The 21,035-nt window shown below is 41.1% G+C and overlaps 1 protein-coding gene across 2 annotated transcripts in view; it reads left to right on the forward strand.

Annotated features, from left to right (window-relative positions):
- PRICKLE2 (prickle planar cell polarity protein 2) overlaps nucleotides 1-21,035 on the forward strand; it is a 367,969-nt gene that overhangs the window by 22,471 nt on the left and 324,463 nt on the right. The window lies entirely within an intron of this gene.

The raw sequence follows: 21,035 nt of genomic DNA on the forward strand, positions 1-21,035 counted from the left end.
AGAAATATAACCTTCAAATTATTGTCTGGCACGTAACCTGAGAATTAAGACAATATTTCCCAGCCCTCGTTGCTCCTAGGGGTTGCCGTATGACTAGGTTCTAGCCAAAGGAATATAAATGTGAGTGGTACGTACAACTTCTGGGAAGTGCTGTTTAAGGGAAACCCTTTACCTTTCTTTCCCGCTTCCTGCCCACAAGAATGTGGATGTGATCCTTGGAAGCCCTGTGTTGAGGAAAGCAGAAAAAGATAGGCAGTGCCTAGGTCTCTGATGACCATAGAGGTACCATAGTAGCCCTGAACTGCATAACTCCAGACTATCTTTAAATGGGAGGGAGTTAATTTGTATCTTGTATAAGCTGCTATTATTTTCGGTTTTCAATTGTTCTCAGCTGAATTTCATCCCAAATGGATTTTTTTAAAATTACTGACTACAGATGTTGCTTATATTAGATAAGAAGCTCTATCACACCAGGTACAGCCCTAGGGTCAAGAATTAATTTTGACTACTTCAAAAGATTTGCTAGAACAGTCATTTCTAACAATAGGCTACACACTCTGTTCTCAATGGTTGAAAATCCAAAATCATTCTTTTCATTTTCAGAGCACTTGCTAAGGGCATGTGTGCTATTGCAGAATATACTGTTTTGAAGCAGGATGACTTCATTTGAAACTTTGACTTTTCATAAGTTACTAGATATAATAGATATTAAAAGGAAGACTTTTTTTCATACTCAACTTCTCTGTAAATTTATGTCATTATCTATCAAGGAATAACCTGGGACATTTCGAGAATGTCATCATGTAACGCTGATTTCACCATCTGAGAAAGCACATATGCTGTTTTGGAATGCATTTAGAACTGCTTATTTTAGGATTAAAGGGTATAGAATGAAGGAATATGATTAATCCCTTTGATAGCCCCTATCATTTTACCAGCAGACTGAGCAGAGAGATTGAGTTCACATTACATATGTGGAGAAGTATGCCACAGTGCTACTGTATGTGAGCGTGGGTGAGGGCTGAAACCTTATAGCTTTTGTGCAAACACAAAACGGCATGTGCCTTTTTAACCTCTTAATTAAATAATCATCATCCAAAAAATTTTCTTGCTGGAAAGTCGATCTTGTTGGTTGTGTCCCAGGATAGTTTTGTGTGAAAGTCTTTAAGCTGGAATTATCTTTCTGATGGTTATTACTGACAGCTTTCTCAGATTATGTGAAGAGTGTTAAACTGGTAATAAAAAATGTCTGAGAAGTTCGGATGACATTTTGAGGTCAAGTTTTCACAAGTAAGGGGAACGCACTGGGAAATTGATTTATAAGGAGTTTAGAGGGAATTCATTCATTCATTAAAATTTGTTTGTCTACTATGGCCTCATATGCCATGAAATACTATAATATTGATATCATAAATTTATATATCTAAAGTTAGATGGCTTTTCTTGATATATATATAGTATATATGTACATATAAATAATACTTATGGCAGTATAAATATATATGTATGTATGTATGTATGTATGTGTATATGTATTAATATGTACACTTTGTTTTTTTAACACAAATGGTGGTACACCCAGATACTACCCTTTTTTTTTGATCTTCAGCAATAGATCTCGGAGACATTTCAACGTCAGTGTACATAACTTTTTTTTTTCTTTTTGAGACAGAGTCTGCCTCTGTTGCCCAGGCTGGAGTACAGTGGCACAACCTTGGCACACTGCAAACTTTGCCTCCAGGGTTCAAGCAATTCTTGTGTCTATCCTCCGGACTAGCTGGGATTACAGGCATGCACCACCATGCCTGGCTAATTTTTGTATTTTTGTAGAGACGGAGTTTCACTGTGTTAGCCAGGCTGGTCTCGAACTCTTGGCCTCAAGTGATCCGCCTGCCTTGGCCTCCCAATGTACTGGGATGACAGGTGAGAGCCACTACGCCTGGCCAACATAACTATTCTTAATTAAAAATGTAAAACATCCATATAAAGTCCCTTTCTATAGCTTTATTATAATTTATTTTTTACCAATTCTCCACTGATGATCATTTAAGATGTTTTAAGTTTCTGGTGGTCACAAATGGTGCTCCAGTATACATTCTTGTCTGTACATCATCATTGCCTCTGTGTGTGAAAATATCTGTAGCATAAATTCCTAGAAGTAGAATTATGGAATCAAATCGTATATGCATTTTAATTAGGTAAATATTGCTAAATAGAAAAAAATTGGGTTTCAAAAATGTATAGGCCTATCAATTTTGATTACAATACATGGCTGGCTAATTTTAAATGGCTAAGCACTTAACTTCAACAAACCTTTTGGAATGTCATTTAAAAATTTTTTTTATTGTGGTGAAATTTACATAACTGGAACACCATTTTTATTCATTATTTTCATTTGTCAACTTCACGTTCTTGCAAAATCACTACATTGGATTTCATCCCCTTGTACTTAAGATAGAAACTATTAAATAATTTTATCCTGGTAGAGTCTCTGTGGAAATAAGACCTAGCATCCTTATCATAGATAGGGACCAACATGCTGTCAACATGTAACTCCTGATAATGCAGTCAGCTACTGAATTTTGGTGTTAGCAGACTGTGAATTTGTGTTCAATGTGAGTTTGTGTTCTGCCACAAGGTCAGGTGGAATGAGGCAGAGGGCTGGGTTTTAAGGATTTTGGTACTGGTCTGTTTTGCCGCCTCATTTTTTCAACCCATCTTTGGGTCTTGATTTACACATCTGTAAAAGTCAAGGGGTTAAGTGGATTAGGGAATAAAACTCTTCCCCCTCACTTTTCCCATCACAACCTCCAGAAATGTTTCTTTAAACTAAACCTTGAACCCAGTTTGGAAATCACAGGATAAATGGGCCTGGAAGCATCTGTTTCTCTCCACTCCCACCACAACACTGCTGTAGTCCAAACCTCCACTACTTCTTGCCTAAACAACTGCCCTCACCTCCTAAATAGTTCTCTCCACTTCTGCCTTTCTCTTCCTCTAATCTATCCCCCACAAAGCAGTCAGATACAAAGAAATGGTTCTTATGAAACATTGAGCAGATACAAAAATGTTGATAAAATATGTATAAGGCATAAACAATAGTCATATAATGGACACCCCTGAGCCTACCACCTGGCTTTAGGAAAAAGAAACTTGTTATTATCTTTTCTGATTCCATTCTCTTCCCACTTCCCCACCGTCCACAAAAGGTGTACCACTCTCTTGAGTTACAGATTTATCATGTCCTTTCTTTGCTTCATAGCTTTGCCAAAAGTATGTCTCCCTAATGGTATTTTGTTTGGCTCTGCTTGTGTTCTTTTGGGACATACATGCAAGAGCATCTCTGGAGCATGTACGTAGGAGTGGATTTGCCAGACTGTGGTGTGTGTACCTGTAACTTTACTAGATAAGGATGCATTGTTTTCCAGAGGGGTTATGTTAGTTTATTGTCCCATCAGCAGGTAAGATTCTCTTTGCCTCTCATCCTCACCTGCACTTAATTTTGTCAAGCCTCCCTTCAATCCTTTTTAGACATGTTTTTTTCTCTCTGGAACATCCTTTCCCCATTGATTCCCAGTGCTGGCTGCTTCTCCTCTCATCCTCCAGGTTTCAGATTAAATGCCACCTTCTTGGAACATTTCTCTGACCCATGTCCTCCTTGCCCCAAGACTGTAAGCTCCAGGAGGGCAGAGCCCATGTCTGTTTGGGCCACTGTTGTACTCCCCAGGGCCTAGAGCTGCACCAGGCACCTGATAGATGCTCAAGACATAATTGGTGAAATGAGTAAGTGACTGTGAGTCGAGTCCTTTCCAGTCGAAAGTACCCTCTGGTCGAGTGAAAGGAAAGAAGGATATGAGAAGGTTAAAGCAAACTCACTCCATGTTTGCTTCTGGCTTCAAGGCAGTTTCATGATGGAGCTGATATCTGAAGGCTTCTTTCAAGGAGTGTAGGTGCTAAGCTACTTTGATGGAACAGATCACTTCCAATGCTGGATACTAAAAGTGATGTTTGGATGAAATAAATGAATAAATAGCTTATAAATAAGCAGGAGTTATAGACTTGGTTGTCTTCAAAGAAAGGTGAGTGAGGATGCTTTCAGGGCATAGAATTAACTTATATTCTAGGCATCATAACGTGGAAAAGCATATGTTAAGCCTAGATGGGAGGCCTGGGAACTTTTTTTTTTTTTTTTTTTTTTTAGGGCTTTTTTTTTTTTTATTATACTTTAGGGTTTTAGGGTACATGTGCACAATGTGCAGGTTTGTTACATATGTAACCATGTGCCATGTTGATTTCCTGCACCCATTAACTCGTCATTTAGCATTAGGTGTATCTCCTAATGCTGTCCCTCCCCCCTCCCCCCACCCCACAACAGTCCCCGGAGCGTGATGTTCCCCTTCCTGTGTCCATGAGTTCTCATTGTTCAATTCCCACCTATGAGTGAGAACATGCGGTGTTTGGTTTTTTGTCCTTGCGATAGTTTACTGAGAATGATGTTTTCCAGTTTCATCCATGTCCCTACAAAGGACACGAACTCATCATTTTTTATGGCTGCATAGTATTCCATGGTGTATATGTGCCACATTTTCTTAATCCAGTCTATCGTTGTTGGACATTTGGGTTGGTTCCAACTCTTTGCTATTGTGAATAGTGCCGCAATAAACATACGTGTGCATGTGTCTTTATAGCAGCATGATTTATAGTCCTTTGGGTATATACCCAGTAATGGGATGGCTGGGTCAAATGGTATTTCTAGTTCTAGATCCCTGAGGAATGGCCACACTGACTTCCACAATGGTTGAACTAGTTTACAGTCCCACCAACAGTGTAAAAGTGTTCCTATTTCTCCACATCCTCTCCAGCACCTGTTGTTTCCTGATTTTTTAATGATGGCCATTCTAACTGGTGTGAGATGGTATCTCACTGTGGTTTTGATTTGCATTTCTCTGATGGCCAGTGATGAGGAGCATTTCTTCATGTGTTTTTTGGCTGCATAAATGTCTTCTTTTGAGAAGTGTCTGTTCATGTCCTCTGCCCACTTTTTGATGGGGTTGTTTGTTTTTTTCTTGGAAATTTGTTTGAGTTCATTGTAGATTCTGGATATTAGCCCTTTGTCAGATGAGTAGGTTGCAAAAATTTTCTCCCATTGTGTAGGTTGCCTGTTGACTCTGATGATAGTTTCTTTTGCTGTGCAGAAGCTCTTTAGTTTAATGAGATCCCATTTGTCGATTTTGGCTTTTGTTGCCATTGCTTTTGGTGTTTTAGACATGAAGTCCTTGCCCACGCCTATGTCCTGAATGGTATTGCCTAGGTTTTCTTGTAGGATTTTAATGGTTTTAGGTCTAACATATAAGTCTTTAATCCATCTTGAATTAATTTTTGTATAAGGTGTAAGGAAGGGATCCAGTTTCAGCTTTCTACATATGGCTAGCCAGTTTTCCCAGCACCATTTATTAAATAGGGAATCCTTTCCCCATTTCTTGTTTTTGTCAGGTTTGTCAAAGATCAGATAGTTGTAGCTATGCGGCATCATTTCTGAGGGCTCTGTTCTGTTCCATTGATCTATGTCTCTGTTGTGGTACCAGTACCATGCTGTTTTGGTTACTGTAGCCTTGTAGTATAGTTTAAAGTCAGGTAGCGTGATGCCTCCAGCTTTGTTCTTTTGGCTTAGGATTGACTTGGCGATGCGGGCTCTTTTTTGGTTCCATATGAACTTTAAAGTAGTTTTTTTCCAATTCTGTGAAGAAAGTCATTGGTAGCTTGATGGGGATGGCATTGAATCTATAAATTACCTTGGGCAGTATGGCCATTTTCACGATATTGATTCTTCCTACCCATGAGCATGGAATGTTCTTCCATTTGTTTGTATCCTCTTTTATTTCCTTGAGCAGTGGTTTGTAGTTCTCCTTGAAGAGGTCCTTCACATCCCTTGTAAGTTGGATTCCTAGGTATTTTATTCTCTTTGAAGCAATTGTGAATGGGAGTTCACTCATGATTTGGCTCTCTGTTTGTCTGTTATTGGTGTACAAGAATGCTTGTGATTTTTGTACATTAATTTTGTATCCTGAGACTTTGCTGAAGTTGCTAATCAGCTTAAGGAGATTTTGGGCTGAGACAATGGGGTTTTCTAGATATACAATCATGTCATCTGCAAACAGGGACAATTTGACTTCCTCTTTTCCTAATTGAATACCCTTTATTTCCTTCTCCTGCCTGATTGCTCTGGCCAGAACTTCCAGCACTATGTTGAATAGGAGCGGTGAGAGAGGGCATCCCTGTCTTGTGCCAGTTTTCAGAGGGAATGCTTCCAGTTTTTGCCCATTCAGTATGATATTGGCTGTGGGTTTGTTGTAGATAGCTCTTATTATTTTGAGATACGTCCCATCAATACCTAATTTCTTGAGAGTTTTTAGCATGAAGGGTTGTTGAATTTTGTCAAAGGCCTTTTCTGCATCTATTGAGATAATCATGTGGTTTTTGTCTTTGGTTCTGTTTATATGCTGGATTACATTTATTGATTTGCGTATGTTGAACCAGCCTTGCATCCCAGGGATGAAGCCCACTTGATCATGGTGGATAAGCTTTTTGATGTGCTGCTGGATTCGGTTTGCCAGTATTTTATTGAGGATTTTTGCATCAATGTTCATCAAGGATATTGGTCTGAAATTCTCTTTTTTGGTTATGTCTCTGCCAGGTTTTGGTATCAGGACGATGCTGGCTTCGTAAAATGTGTTAGGGAGGATACCCTCTTTTTCTATCGATTGGAATAGTTTCAGAAGGAATGGTACCAGTTCCTCCTTGTACCTCTGGTAGAATTCAGCTGTGAATCCATCAGGTCCTGGACTCTTTTTGGTTGGTAAGCTATTGATTATTGCCACAATTTCAGAACCTGTTATTGGTCTATTCAGAGATTCAACTTCTTCCTGGTTTAGTCTTGGGAGGGTGTATTTGTCGAGGAATTTATCCATTTCTTCTAGATTTTCTAGTTTATTTGCATAGAGGTGTTTGTAGTATTCTCTGATGGTAGATTGTATTTCTGTGGGATCGGTGGTGATATCCCCTTTTTCGTTTTTTATTGCATCTATTTGATTCTTCTCTCTTTTCTTCTTTATTAGTCTTGCTAGCGGTCCATCAATTTTGTTGATCTTTTCAAAAAACCAGCTCCTGGATTCATTAATTTTTTGAAGGGTTTTTTGTGTCTCTATTTCCTTCAGTTCTGCTCTGATTTTAGTTATTTCTAGCCTTCTGCTAGCTTTTGAATGTGTTTGCTCTTGCTTTTCTAGTTCTTTTAATTGTGATGTTAGGGTGTCAATTTTGGATCTTTCCTGATTTCTCTTGTGGGCATTTAGTGCTATAAATTTCCCTCTACACACTGCTTTGAACGTGTCCCAGAGATTCTGGTATGTTGTGTCTTTGTTCTCGTTGGTTTCAAAGAACATCTTTATTTCTGCCTTCATTTCATTATGTACCCAATAGTCATTCAGGAGCAGGTTGTTCAGTTTCCATGTAGTTGAGCAGTTTTGACTGAGTTTCTTAATCCTGAGTTCTAGTTTGATTGCACTGTGGTCTGAGAGACAGTTTGTTATAATCTCTGTTCTTTTACATTTGCTGAGAAGAGCTTTACTTCCAACTATGTGGTAAATTTTGGAATAGGTGTGGTGTGGTGCTGAAAAAAATGTATATTCTGTTGATTTGGGGTGGGGAGTTCTGTAGATGTCTATTAGGTCCACTTTATGTAGAGCTGAGTTCAATTCCTGGATATCCTTGTTAACTTTCTGTCTCGTTGATCTGTCTAATGCTGACAGTGGGGTGTTAAAATCTCCCATTATTATTGTGTGGGAGTTTAAGTCCCTTTGTAGGTCACTGAGGACTTGCTTTATGAATCTGGGTGCTCCTGTGTTGGGTGCATATATATTTAGGATAGTTAGCTCTTCTTGTTGAATTGATCCCTTTACCATTATGTAATGGCCTTCTTTGTCTCTTTTGATCTTTGTTGGTTTAAAGTCTATTTTATCAGAGACTAGGATTGCAACCCCTGCCTTTTTTTGTTTTCCAGTTGCTTGATAGATCTTCCTCCATCCCTTTATTTTGAGTCTATGTGTGTCTCTGCACGTGAGATGGGTTTCCTGAATACAGCACACTGATGGGTCCTGACTCCTTATCCAGTTTGCCAGTCTGTGTCTTTTGATTGGAGCATTTAGCCCATTTACATTTAACGTGAATATTGTTATGTGTGAATCTGATCCTGTCATTATGATGTTAGTTGGTTATTTTGCTCGTTAGTTGCTATAGTTTCTTCCTAGCCTCGATGGTCTTTACAATTTGGCATGTTTTTGCAGGGGCTGGTACCGGTTGTTCCTTTCCATGTTTAGTGCTTCCTTCAGGAGCTCTTTTAGGGCAGGCCTGGTGGTGACAAAATCACTCAGCGTTTGCTTGTCTGTAAAGTATTTTATTTCTCCTTCACTTATGAAGCTTAGTTTGGCGGGATAGGAAATTCTGGGTTGAAAATTCTTTTCTTTAAGAATGTTGAATATCGGACCCCACTCTCTTCTGGCTTGTAGAGTTTCTGCTGAGAGATCAGCTGTTAGTCTGATGGGCTTCCCTTTGTGGGTAACCCGACCTTTCTCTCTGGCTGCCCTTAACATTTTTTCCTTCATTTCCACTTTGGTGAATCTGACAGTTATGTGTCTTGGAGTTGCCCTTCTCGAGGAGTATCTTTGTGGCGTTCTCTGTATTTCCTGAATCTGAATGCTGGCCTGCCTTGCTAGATTGGGGAAGTTCTCCTGGATAATATCTTGCAGAGTGTTTTCCAACTTGGTTCCATTCTCCCCATCATTTTCAGGTACACCAATCAGACGTAGGTTTGGTCTTTTCACATAGTCCCAAATTTCTTGGAGGCTTTGTTCATTTCTTTTTATTCTTTTTTCTCTAAACTTCCCTTCTCTCTTCATTTCATTCATTTCATCTTCTATCAGCGATACCCTTTCTTCCAGTTGATCGCATCTGCTACTGAGGCTTCTGCATTCTTCGCGTAGTTCTCGAAACTTGGCTTTCAGCTCCATCATCTCCTTTAAGCCCTTCTCTCCATTGGTTATTCTAGTTATCCATTCTTCTAATTTTTTTTCAAAGTTTTTAACTTCTTTGCTATTGTTTTGAATTTCCTCTCGTAGCTCAGAGTAGTTTGATCGTCTGAAGCCTTCTTCTCTCAACTCATCAAAGTCATCCTCCATCCAGCTTTGTTCCGTTGCTGGTGAGGAACTGCGTTCCTTTGGAGGTGGAGAGGTGTTCTGTTTTTTAGAGTTTCCAGTTTTTTTGGTCTGTTTTTTCCCCATCTTTGTGGTTTTGTCTACTTTTTGTCTTCGATGATGGTGATGTACAGATGGGTTTTTGGTGTGGATGTCCTTTCTGTTTGTTAATTTTCCTTCTACCAGACAAGACCCTCAGCTGCAGGTCTGTTGGAGTTTACTAGAGGTCCACTCCAGACCCTGTTTGGCTGGGTGTCAGCACCGGTGGCTGCAGAACAGCGGATTTTCGTGAGACCACAAATTCAGCTGTCTGATAGTTCCTCTGAAAGTTTTGTCTCAGAGGAGTACCCGGTTGAATGAGGTGTCAGTCTGTCCCTACTGGGGGGGTGCCTCCCAGTTAGGCTGCTCAGGGGTGAGGGACCCACTTTAGGAGGCAGTCTGTCCGTTCTCAGATCTCCAGCTGCGTGCTGGGAGAACCACTACTCTCTTCAAAGCTGTCAGTCAGACAGGGACATTTAAGGCTGTGGAGGTTCTGGCTGAGTTTTTGGTTGTCTGTGCCCTGCCCCCAGAGGTGGAGCCTACAGAGGCAGGCAGGCCTCCTTGAGCTCTGGTGGGCTCCACCTAGTTCGAGCTTCCTGGCTGCTTTGTTTACCTAAGCAAGCCTGGGCAATGGCGGGCGCCCCTCCCCCAGCCTCGTTGCCGCCTTGCAGCGTGATCTCAGACTGCTGTGCTAGCAATCAGCAAGACTCTGTGGGCATAGGACCCTCCGAGCCAGGTGCGGGACACAATCTCCTAGTGTGCCGTTTTCCAGGCCCGTTGGAAAAGCGCAGTATTAGGACGGGACTGACCCGATATTCCAGGTGCCGTCTGTTTCCCCTTTCTTTGACTAGGAAAGGGAATTCCCTGACCCCTTGCCCTTCCCGAGTGAGGCAATGCCTCGCCCTGCTTCGGCTCGCGCACAGTGCGCTTCACCGACTGTCCTGAACCCACTGTTAGGCACTCCCTAGTGAGATGAAACCGGTACCTCAAGCAGAAATGCAGAAATCACCAGTCTTCTGTGTCGCTGGGGCTGGGAGCTGGAGACCGGAGCTGTTCCTATTCGGCCATCTTGGCTCCACCCCTTTTTTTTTTTTTTTTTTGAGACAGAGTCTTGCTCTGTCGCCCAGGCTGGAGTGCGGTGGCGCGATCTGGGCTCACTGCAAGCTCCGCCTCCCAGGTTCACGCCATTCTCCTGCCTCAGCCTCCAGAGTAGCTGGGACTACAGGCGCCCGCCACGGCGCCCGGCTAATTTTTTGTATTTTTAGTGGTGACGGGGTTTCACCGTGGTCTCGGGACATTTTACTTAAGAGCCCATATTCCCATTGTGGACATCCAAATTTGCTTATGGGTGTTTTTGTTTTCCAGCCTGTGCTGGTGGGAAGTGGATTCTTTCAGTCCTTGGCAGGAGCACGTTGGCTGGGAGCTGGGCATGTTTGAAGCTGGGCAGTACATCTGCAGTATTGGACAGACTGCATGGGGTTGCCATACCACTGTTTGACGTACCCAGATTTGAGGCAGGGAGGTACCCAGAGTGCTGTCGTAAAGAATGAAATGTGTTATATAGCCTTTCACAGCAGGCAAGGTATTTTCTCATACATAATTTTATCAAATTAGATGTGGGAGAAAATCGACGGCTGCCCAATATCCTGTGAAATTCCAGCAGCAGTGATGCCATACAGAGGGTGTGTAACAGGCTCAGGCTGGAATCTGTTTGCTCATTCACTAGCTTTGTAAACTTGGTTAAGTCACTTAGCTTCTCTGTGCCTCAGTTTTCTCATGTGTACAATGGGAGTATCAAAAGCTAACAGGTTTCCTGTTGGGAAATGGTGGTATAACGAAAGTAAAACGCTGAGCATAGTATCTAGCACATGAGAAGTTCTCAAATATTTTGTTTTCTTTTAAAGAGAACTGTTATCCTTATTTAATACATGAGTAAGTAAAGGTTGACTTATCCTTATTTTATACATGAGGAGGTTGACTTACCGGAGTTATGTATTTGAAACTGGGCCCAGAACCCAGATAATAGGGACTTACTGCCAGTGTTCTTTCAACCCATTCCCACTGTGAGAATAACTCAGATATCTTAAACCTCTCTTAATTAAACTCTTTGTGAAGGGGCAGTTCTTTAAAAAAGTTATACAAGTCTTTTTTTGTTGTTTTGTTGCGTTCTTAATCACTTATGATTTAAAATGGGGGGATTAAAACTGAGCAATTGGTAACAGCCTGTAGGTACAGATGACTTTGAAGACGTGATGAAAATGAAGCAAGAGATAGCAAAAGGTGAGTAGAGCTTTCTGAGCATCAGCCACCAGACTGCAAGCCGTTGGGAGAGAGGCTACATGGGGCTTTCCGTGGCTTTGCTTGCCTGCTGACCTGGGTAGGCTCTCTCTAAGCCTGTGGCCGGGAGGAAGTGCCTTTTTGTGAAAAATCAGCTTAGTGTGAAAGGACGGGCGGGCTGCCTTGTAATTAGTGACCCAACGAAGCAAAAAAAATCCTTTCTCAGGCTTCTATTCCCACAGCCAACACACCTCCCCCTTCAGCCCTGACCTTTTCTTGGCATTTTTCTAGAACAGGGTTTCTGAATCTGAGAGTCTACAGATAAAACTCAGAGCACCCCTGAACTCGGATGGGAAACAAAAAAAATTGTAACTTTGTTTCTACTAATCCCTGTTTGAGCTTTAGCATTTCCCTCAAATATGAAAGAAGACAACAAATCACAGTAATCGCATTAGCAATACCTGTGGTTTTGTCACCAACAAAAACCCTGGATGTTTTTCTATCACATAGAAAAGTTATCTTGAAATATTGTTTATGCCCATTACTACTTGGAAATTATGGTAGTTATTAGACTTGTGGCTAGATCTTTGTGTATCATGTGTCAATAAATATAACCATGTATACTAAGTTGTATGTATTATTACCATATATGCTGAGCTCTATGTCATATGATAATGTTTTATAATACATATAACTGATATACTATATAACATATACTATATACTAAGTTATACAGTGTGTATGTATATCCATTTACCCTATATACTAAGGTATAAGAAGGACATATATTAATACATCCTATGTTAATTTTGAAAAACAATTTCAACTTTTATTTTAGATTCAGAAGGTTCATGTGCAGGTTTGTTACGTGGGTATATTGCCTGATGCCAATATTTGAGGTATGAATGATCCTGTCACCCAGGTAGTGAGCATAGTATCTAATAAGTAGTTTTTTAGCCCCTGCCTTCCTCCCTTCCTCTCCCTTCCAGTAGTCCCCAGTGTCTATTTTTGCCATATTTACGTCCATGAGTACCCAATATTTAGCTCCCACTTATAAGTGAGAACATGCAATATTTGTTTTTCTGTTCCTGTGTTAATTCACTTAGGATAATGGCCTCCAGCTGCATCTACATGACAGCGAAGGACGTGATTTCATTCTTTTTTATGGCTGTGGAGTATTCCATGGTGTATATGTACCACATTTTCCTTATTCAATCCACCATTGATGTGTACCTAGGTTGATTCCAGGTCTTTGCTATTGTGAATAGCATTACACCGAACATGAGGGTGCAGGTGTCTTGTTGGTAGAATGATTTATTTTCTGTGGCATTTAATTGCTGGGTCAAATGGTAGTTCTGTTTTAATTTCTTTGAGAATTCTGCAGCCTGCTTTCCACATGGCTGAACTAATTTACATTCCCACCAACGGTGTATACGCATTCCCTTTTCTTCGCAACCTCACCAGCATGTGTTGTTTTTGACTTTTTAAGAATAGCCATTCTGTCTGGTGTGAGATGGTATCTCGTTGTGTTTTTGATTTGCATTTCTCTAATGATTACTGATGTTGAGCATTTTTTCATGTATTTGTTGGCTACTAGTATGTGTTCTTTTTGGAAGTGTCTGTTCATGTCTTTTGCCCACTTTTTAATGAGATTGTTTTTTGCTTGTTTAATTGTTTAAGTTTTTATAGATGCTGGGTATTAGTCCTTTGTTGGATGCATAGTTTGCAATATTTTCTCCCATTCTATAGATTGTCTGTTTACCCTTTGATAGTTGTTTTGCTGTGCAGAAGCTCTTTAGTTTAACTAGGTCCCACTTGTCAAATTTTGTTTCTGTTGCAATTGCTTTTGAGGACATAGTCATAAATTCTTTCCCAAGGCTGATGTCCAGATGGTGTTTCTTTGGTTTTCTTCTAGGATTATTATAGTTTGAGGTCTTGCATTTAAGGTTAATCCATCTTGAGTTAACTTTTCTCTGTGGTGAAAGGTAAGGATCCAATTTCATTCTTCTACATATGGCTAGCCAGTGATCCTAACACCATTTATTGATAGGGAGTCCTTTCCCCAGTTGCTTATTTTTGTCAACTTTGTTCAAGATCAGATGGCTGTAGGTGTGTGGCTTTATTTCTGGGTTCTCTATTCTGTCTCATTGGTCTATGTGTCTATTTTTGTACCAGTACTGTGCTCTTTGGGTTACTGTAGTCTTTATAGTATACTTTGAAGCTGGGTAACGTGATGCCTCCTGCTTTGTCCTTTTTGTTTAGGATTGCTTTGGCTATTTGACCTCTTTTTTTGATTCCATGTGAATTTTAGAATAATTTTTTTTCTAATTCTTTGAAAAATGATGTTGATAGCTTGGTAAGAATAGCATTGATTCTGTAGATTACTCTGGGCAATATGGCCATTTTAAAGATACTGATTCTTCTAATCCACGAGCATAGAATGTTTTCCCATTTGTTTATGTCATCTGTAATTTCTTTCAGCAGTATTTTATAGTTCTCCTTGTAGAGATTTTTCACCTGTTTGTTTAGATGTATTCCTAGTTTTTTTGTTTTTTTTTTTTGTTTGTGTGCGTGTGTGTGTGGGTGTGTGTGTGTCTATTGTAAATGAAGTTACATTCTTTTTTTTTTTTTTTTTTGAGACAGAGTTTTGTTCTTGTTGCCCAAGTTGGAGTGCAATGGCACAGTGTCGGCTCACTGCAACCTCTGCCTCCTGGGTTCAAGTAATTCTCCTGCCTCAGCCTCCCAAGTAGCTGGGATTACAGGCGCCCACCACCATGCCTGGCTAATTTTTTTTTTTGTGTGTGTGTTTTTAGTATAGATGGGGTTTCACCATGTTGGCCAGGCCGGGAGTTCGGGATTGCATTCTTGATTGGGCTCTCAGCTTGAACGTTATTGGCGTAGAAATGCTACTGATTTTTGTACCTTGATTTTGTGTCCTGAAACTTTACTGAAATCATGTATGAGTTCCAGGAGCCTTTTGGTGGAGTCTTTAGGATTTTCTACGTATAGAATCATCATCAGTGAAGAGAGATAGCTTGACTTCTTGTCCCATTTGGATGCCTTTTATTTCTTTCTCTTCCCTGATTTCTCCAGCCAGGACTTCCACTAAATGACGAGTTACTAGGTGCAGCACACCAACATGGCACATGTATACATATGTAACAAACCTGCACATTGTGCACATGTACCCTAAAACTTAAAGTATAATAATAATAAAATAAATTGAATAACCATATTTTAATGTAATTGGTTTTCCTTATAATCCGATATATTTTAATCACTCATTTTACTTTGAGAAGGTGTTCCAGGCTTTACCAGGTGCCCAAAGGCATCTAAGGTTCAGAAAAGATGAAGAGCGCTGAGAGGAGTTCAGGGGTGGGAGGGGGGAGTGGGAGGATGTGGCCTCAGGTATTTTTCTTGTTGCCTCTCCTTAGAAGGCTGTGAACACAGCTGATGGTTTTGGGATAGTTTTGGCTTTTCTTTTGTATATGTTTTTTATTTTTGTTATTATTCGTTTTTCACACTTGGCTTTCTATGATTTTTTTAAAAATTATTTTTATTTTTTTGAGACGGGGTCTCACTCTGTCGCCCAGGCTGGAGTGCAATGGTGCTATCTCAGCTCACTGCAGCCTTGACCTTCCGGGCTCAATCCATCCTCCTACCTCAGCCTCTCATACTACAATGCCCGGCTAATTTGTGTATTTGTAGTGGAGATGGGGTTTCACCATGTTGTCCAAATTGGTCTTGAACTCCTGAGCTGAAGTGATCTGCCCGCCTTGACCTCCCAAAGCGCTGGGATTACAGGCAGGTTTTGGCTTTTCTCAACCACACTATTGAGTAGTCTTTATTTTTAAATCAAACTTTGCTTTTTACAAAGAAAAGCATTTTGCTGGTCAGAGACTTGTCCTCCCTACTCAAGTGTTCTGTGAAGCGTCTATTTCTTTGAATCTTTTAGTATACTCAAAATGAGAATGTCCAGAGGTGAGTTGGAGCTTCTCAAAGGACGTTCATGTGTTTCCACCGTTTCCAATAACCAACCCATTCCTCCTGTTTACTAACAACCACAGAACACACACACGCATGCCCTAAGGACTCCCTTCCTCTTCTCTTCACTGCGTAATGAGCATTTTCTTGCCAATCCTCCTCCGAATCAGTGTTCAAAGAGGGGAGAAGGCAAAACAGGACATCACCGGGACCCTCCACGAACACCTTCCCCATTAAGAGAAAACTACTATGTGCCATTTGGAAAGGGGCCAGGCCTGGCATCTCCATCTTTTCCTCCCAAACTGTATTGCTTAGAACATTTCTTCCCAAGCCCAGTCACTCATGGCCCCCTCCTTGCCTCTGGCCATGTCTACGGACCTTGCCTATTGCAGAGAGGAGCTTCTGTGTTGTGCTTCTGTTAAGAGCCCTGGCTCGGAGCTCAGACTGCGTAAGTTTCTAGCCCAGATCTGCTCCTGAGCCCCTGTGTGTTTTTGGGCAAGTTGTTTCACCTCTCCAGGCCTCAATGTCACTTTCCTTATCTACAAAGCAGGGATTGGAATAGTACCTTCCTTAGGGGGTTACTAGGAGGACTGAGTGAGTCAATACACGAACCGTGTTGAGAGCAGCGTGACACATAATAAGCGCTCGGCAAGCATTGGCTGTCAAAATTAGTGATTGTTGACTTAGCATTTTCTTTAAAACCAGCCATTAAAAATCAAGACGAGCTTAAGTTAGAAAGGAAACCAGTGGATAACAAGAGGGAAAAAAAAGACAAGTGTAAGAGTAGGCAAGACCATGGTTTCAGGCAGGAAGGGTTGAACTCCAAGGGCAGGAGGTGGGAATTCCTGAGCCAGGTAGAAAAGCTGGGCCTGGGCATAGTGCCTGTGGTGAGAGAGGTGGTGGGAACAAGGAGGGCTGGCAGGACCTGGGGCATCTGACTCTATATGGAGATCCAGGGTTCGAGGCTGGGGAAAGACAAGCTGGATGAAAGATTAGAGAGGGTAGGGGCAGAAGTTGAGAAACACAGGTTCTAATAACTGGGGTGAGGTGCCAAGATAAAGGGTCATGGGAAGAGGGCGACGTAAGTTGGAGCCTAAGGAAAAGCTCTAAGAAAGGACCTGAAGGAATGGGAGGCTGGGGGAGGCAGGGGCTGAGATTGGATTGGGGGCAGGTGGTACCTTAATACATAGTATTAATATATGATTAGGGTATGAGACCCAGTGGCATATAATGAAGACTCTTCCAAGGGATGTGCAAGCATGGACATCCTTTTAACAAACTTTGTAATGAAATACAACATGCATAGGTAAAAGTACACAAATCATAAGTACACAAAAAGAAAATTTTTCCCCAGATTGAACACTCAGGGCCTGGACCAAGAAACATTGCCAGCCTCACTACATGGTGCTCCCATCGCCGATATATGTGCCACACATTGGAAGACACTCAGAAGAATAGATTGGGCGGGCATAATCCTCTTAGTAGGGACTTTGTTTTTATGCTGTAGTCATGAAATTTGGGTGCACATTGTAGCGATGAGGAGGGGTGAATATCTCTTTCCTCAATAGTCCTAGCAATGAGTAAGGACAACTGGCCAAGTGTATGCCTAACATTTCCCCATTAGGCAAAGAAAGAAAGAAAATAAACAAACATAAAAGAAAGGGATGAGAACGAATGTTTGCTGGATCCCTACTTTGTGGTCCCTACTTTGGTAGGTGCTTATTAATATGCCTTCCCTTCAGTGCTAACAACAGCTTTACAAGGTAGGTTGCCATTCTACAGAATAAAACTGAGTCTCAGAGTCCCGGTATTGACTTCACTCACACTGCTGATAAATTACAGAACCTGCATTCAAATCCAGCTCTGTCTGGTCCTTAAAAGCTGGGACAAGTTGCTTAACTTTGCTGATCCTTATTGTTTCTCCTGTACGTGAAGACAAGGATACCTTCCTCAAAAACATTGTTACGGGATCTAATGCAGGAGGAATGCTATGAGGTTCATGGAGTTTTACAAGGAGTAAATGAGATAATACACATTAATAAGCTGAGAAAAGTATCTGACACATATGAAACTTTCCCAGAAATGCTAATTACAACACCTGACAAGTAGAGGTATTTAATAAATGTTAACTTTTGTTGTCAAGCCAGTAGACTCAGAGCTTTTTGTTCAGTCTCATTATTGAGTGTATGTCTTTAATGCTGTTTGTTAATGGCCACTCCTTGGGGCTAAAACATCTAACTGCACAGGGAATGTTTTTTAATGATGATGCCTGATAAGAATGGAACCTCTTTTTACGCATCGACTCTTTCACTGAACAATTAGTTCACTTTCAGTTTTTGTTTTTTGTGACAGTAGGTATGGATTCCATGAAAAGAGCCCTGCATATTTCGTTTCTTAAAGGTTGTGATTTTTTTTCTTGTCCTCGTGCTCACACCTGTCCTAGCTACTTAACCTTAAAAGAAAAAGATAGTATTTGAGAAAGCCATTTTAACAGCATCCATGTAGAAAATGAAAAACTCACAGTAAGATATTCAATTTAAAATACTATGAAAGATTAGCCCTGAAAAATGAAATGTATTCATCTAAAAAAATTTAAAGGCATATTACTTTCACTTAAACTGAAATAGCAGCAGGGATTTTTAATTAGATTTTTTTAACACCCAAAGTTCCCAAGCTAGAATAGAAAAAGTCAGGACAGTTTTTGGAGAAAAAGTGATCTAAGTTTTATTTTTCTATTTTCTAATCATATGCTTGTTTTTTTCTTCTCTCTCTCTCTCCGCAGTAGCCAACATTCTAAAAATAATCTTGTGTTGGTTTGTAAGCTTCCTCAGTCTGGCCTAGGATGAAATTTTTTTTTAAAAGATGTTACCATCACATTTGGTTTCCAGTGATCATTTACATGGACTTAGAAGAATTCCCCAAGCAAAATCTTGTGAGGTCAGCTGGGGCAAATGTTTAACATTTCGGCAACTTGTCTCCATGTTTATTTAGCATTTCTTAGCCTTTGAAGTTTCACATAAATAGTCATGAAGTTATCAGAGAGGAAATCAGCTGAGATGGATTGATGTCATTCCCAAATGCAAGTCCAGTACCAGACGCTGGTTGGTCTTGGAAAGATGGCAGCAGGAGCAGTATTATCTGCATCGTGGAAAGTCCCTCTTCATTGCCTGATAAACTGTGCTGTTAGTGGTTCTCTTGATGGCTAACCTTACTGGACCTTTGATGAATCTTTTGAATTTTTATTTCATCCTGGTGGGATAAAGTATGAAATAAGGCTGGGCACGGTGGCTCACGCCTGTAATCCTAGCACTTTGGGAGGCTGAGGCAGGCGGATCACTTGAGGTCAGGAGTTCAAGACCAGCCTGGCCAACATGGTGAAACCCTGTCTCTACTAAAAATACAAAAATTATCTGGGCATGGTGATGCACCCCTGTAATCCCAGCTACTTGGGAGGCTGAGGTGGGAGGATAGCTTGAACTCGGCAGGTGGAGGTTGCAGTGAGCCGAGATCATGCCATTTCATTCAAAGTGAGTGAGATTCCATCTAAAAAAAAAAAAAGTATGAATTGAGAAACTGAAAAACTATGTTTTCAAACTATACCATTAATTTGCCAGTTATATGAGTTCCTCTGGTTGGGGAGGGGAGGATGTAAGCACCTCCAAAATACTCCCTAAAATACATGGCCATGCGTCAAGGCCGCCACCAAGTACCCAAGGAATTCAGAATAGAAAAACATGTCAGACTCAATGGACTGGATAATTGTACTAATTACCTACTTTGCTTTGACCGTAGAGGCTGAATGTTGTGAAACATGTTGTGAGGCAGTTGTATTGCTCTTTACTGAAAGTCATGCCTCAGGCAGCAATGTCAGCTCCAGAAAAATGATGATCCTGGAGGTCTTGGTGGAAAATACAGCATTGTGAAGGCCTTTGTTGGAATCTGCCCTTTCCCCTGACCCCTTGTCCCCTCTTATAGCCCAGTCTGGAGCAGTGTGAGGCTGAATCTGTGAGCCGTTTCAGGATAAGAATCCTGAAAATTCAGTGACCAATTCAAGATTGAAGGATTGAAAGAGAGGAAAAGGTTCTCCATTGGGAAGCTGAGTGATGCTGAATACCTGAAACAGGAAAGCTAGGAAGAGGAGGAGAGCAGACGTGGGGAGGGGAGAAAGAGTCTAATTTGAATAAGATGGGGTTGAGTGACTTGTAGACATTCTGAGTGAGATATTCTGGCATATCTTAGATTAGTTTAAGAATATGACTAGGGCCTGAGATAAAAATATTAGAGTCCCTAGTGTTTAGGTAGTTGCTGTGGTTTGAATGTGTCCCCCCAAAAGCCTGTGTTGGAAACTTAATCCCCTATGCAACAGTATTGGGAGGTGAGGCCTAATGAGAGGTGATTTGGTCATGAGGGCTCTGCCCTCATGAATGGACTAATACCATCTCTCAGGAGAGCGTTCTTTATAAAAGGACAAGTTGGGCCCCCTGTTGCTCATGTGTGCTCCCTCTCCCTCTCTTTCTCCTCCTCTCTCTCTCACCAGATGCCAGTGCCTTGATCTTAGACTTCCAAACCTCCAGAGCTATAAGGAATTAAATTTCTGTTCTTTGTCATTACTACCTCAGGTATTCTGTTATTGCACCAAAAACCAGACTAAGATAACAGTTGAGGATTGGTAGTTGAAGCCATGAGAAAAACATGACCAGGAAAGGGTATAGACACTGTACTGTAAAATAAAAACAGTATAGTTATTGGCTACAATGACACAGACCCCTACCTCCTCAAAACAAAGGGTAGCTTAAATGGCAATTAGTTGTGTGTGTGTGTGTTTTTGTCTGTTTGTTTTTGAGACAGGGTCTCACTTTGTCACTCAGGCTAGAGTGCAGTGGTGTGACTGCAGCCTCGACTTCCTGGACTCAGGTGATCCTCACACCTCAGCCTTCCAAGTATTAATAGCTGGGACTACAGGCGTGCACCACCACACCAGGCTAATTTTTGTATTTTTTGTAGAGACAAGATTTGGTGATATTGCCCAGGCTGGTCTTGAATTCCTAGGTTCAAGTCATCTACCAGCCTCAGCCTCCCAAAGTGCTAGGATTGCAGGTATGAACCGCCTCACCCAGCCAGTTGAGCATTCAGGAGTTGTATGCCAGCTTGATGCCTCCCCGGAACCCATGCTTCTCTCTCTGCTCATCCATCCTCAATGTGTCCTCTCATTCTCAAGGGGACAAGAGGGTTTCTTTCTGCCCAGCTCCCATTCCCCCACCTTGCACAATCACTATACTGTGTTTGAGGCAGAAAGAAAGGAAAAAGGAAAGGGGAAAGCAGTGTTTCAATTGAGTCATCTTCCTTTTGTGGAGATCCACCCATGACTTCTATATATACCTCCCTGGCCAGAATGTGGTCACATGACCATCTGTGTGGGATATTAGGAAATGAAGTTGAGCTAGATTTATTGCCATCCTGAGTATAAAATTAGGGTTCTGTTTAAGGCAT

Source organism: Symphalangus syndactylus, chromosome 21 (genome assembly GCF_028878055.3).
Source record: "Symphalangus syndactylus isolate Jambi chromosome 21, NHGRI_mSymSyn1-v2.1_pri, whole genome shotgun sequence".
NCBI lineage: Eukaryota > Metazoa > Chordata > Mammalia > Primates > Hylobatidae > Symphalangus > Symphalangus syndactylus.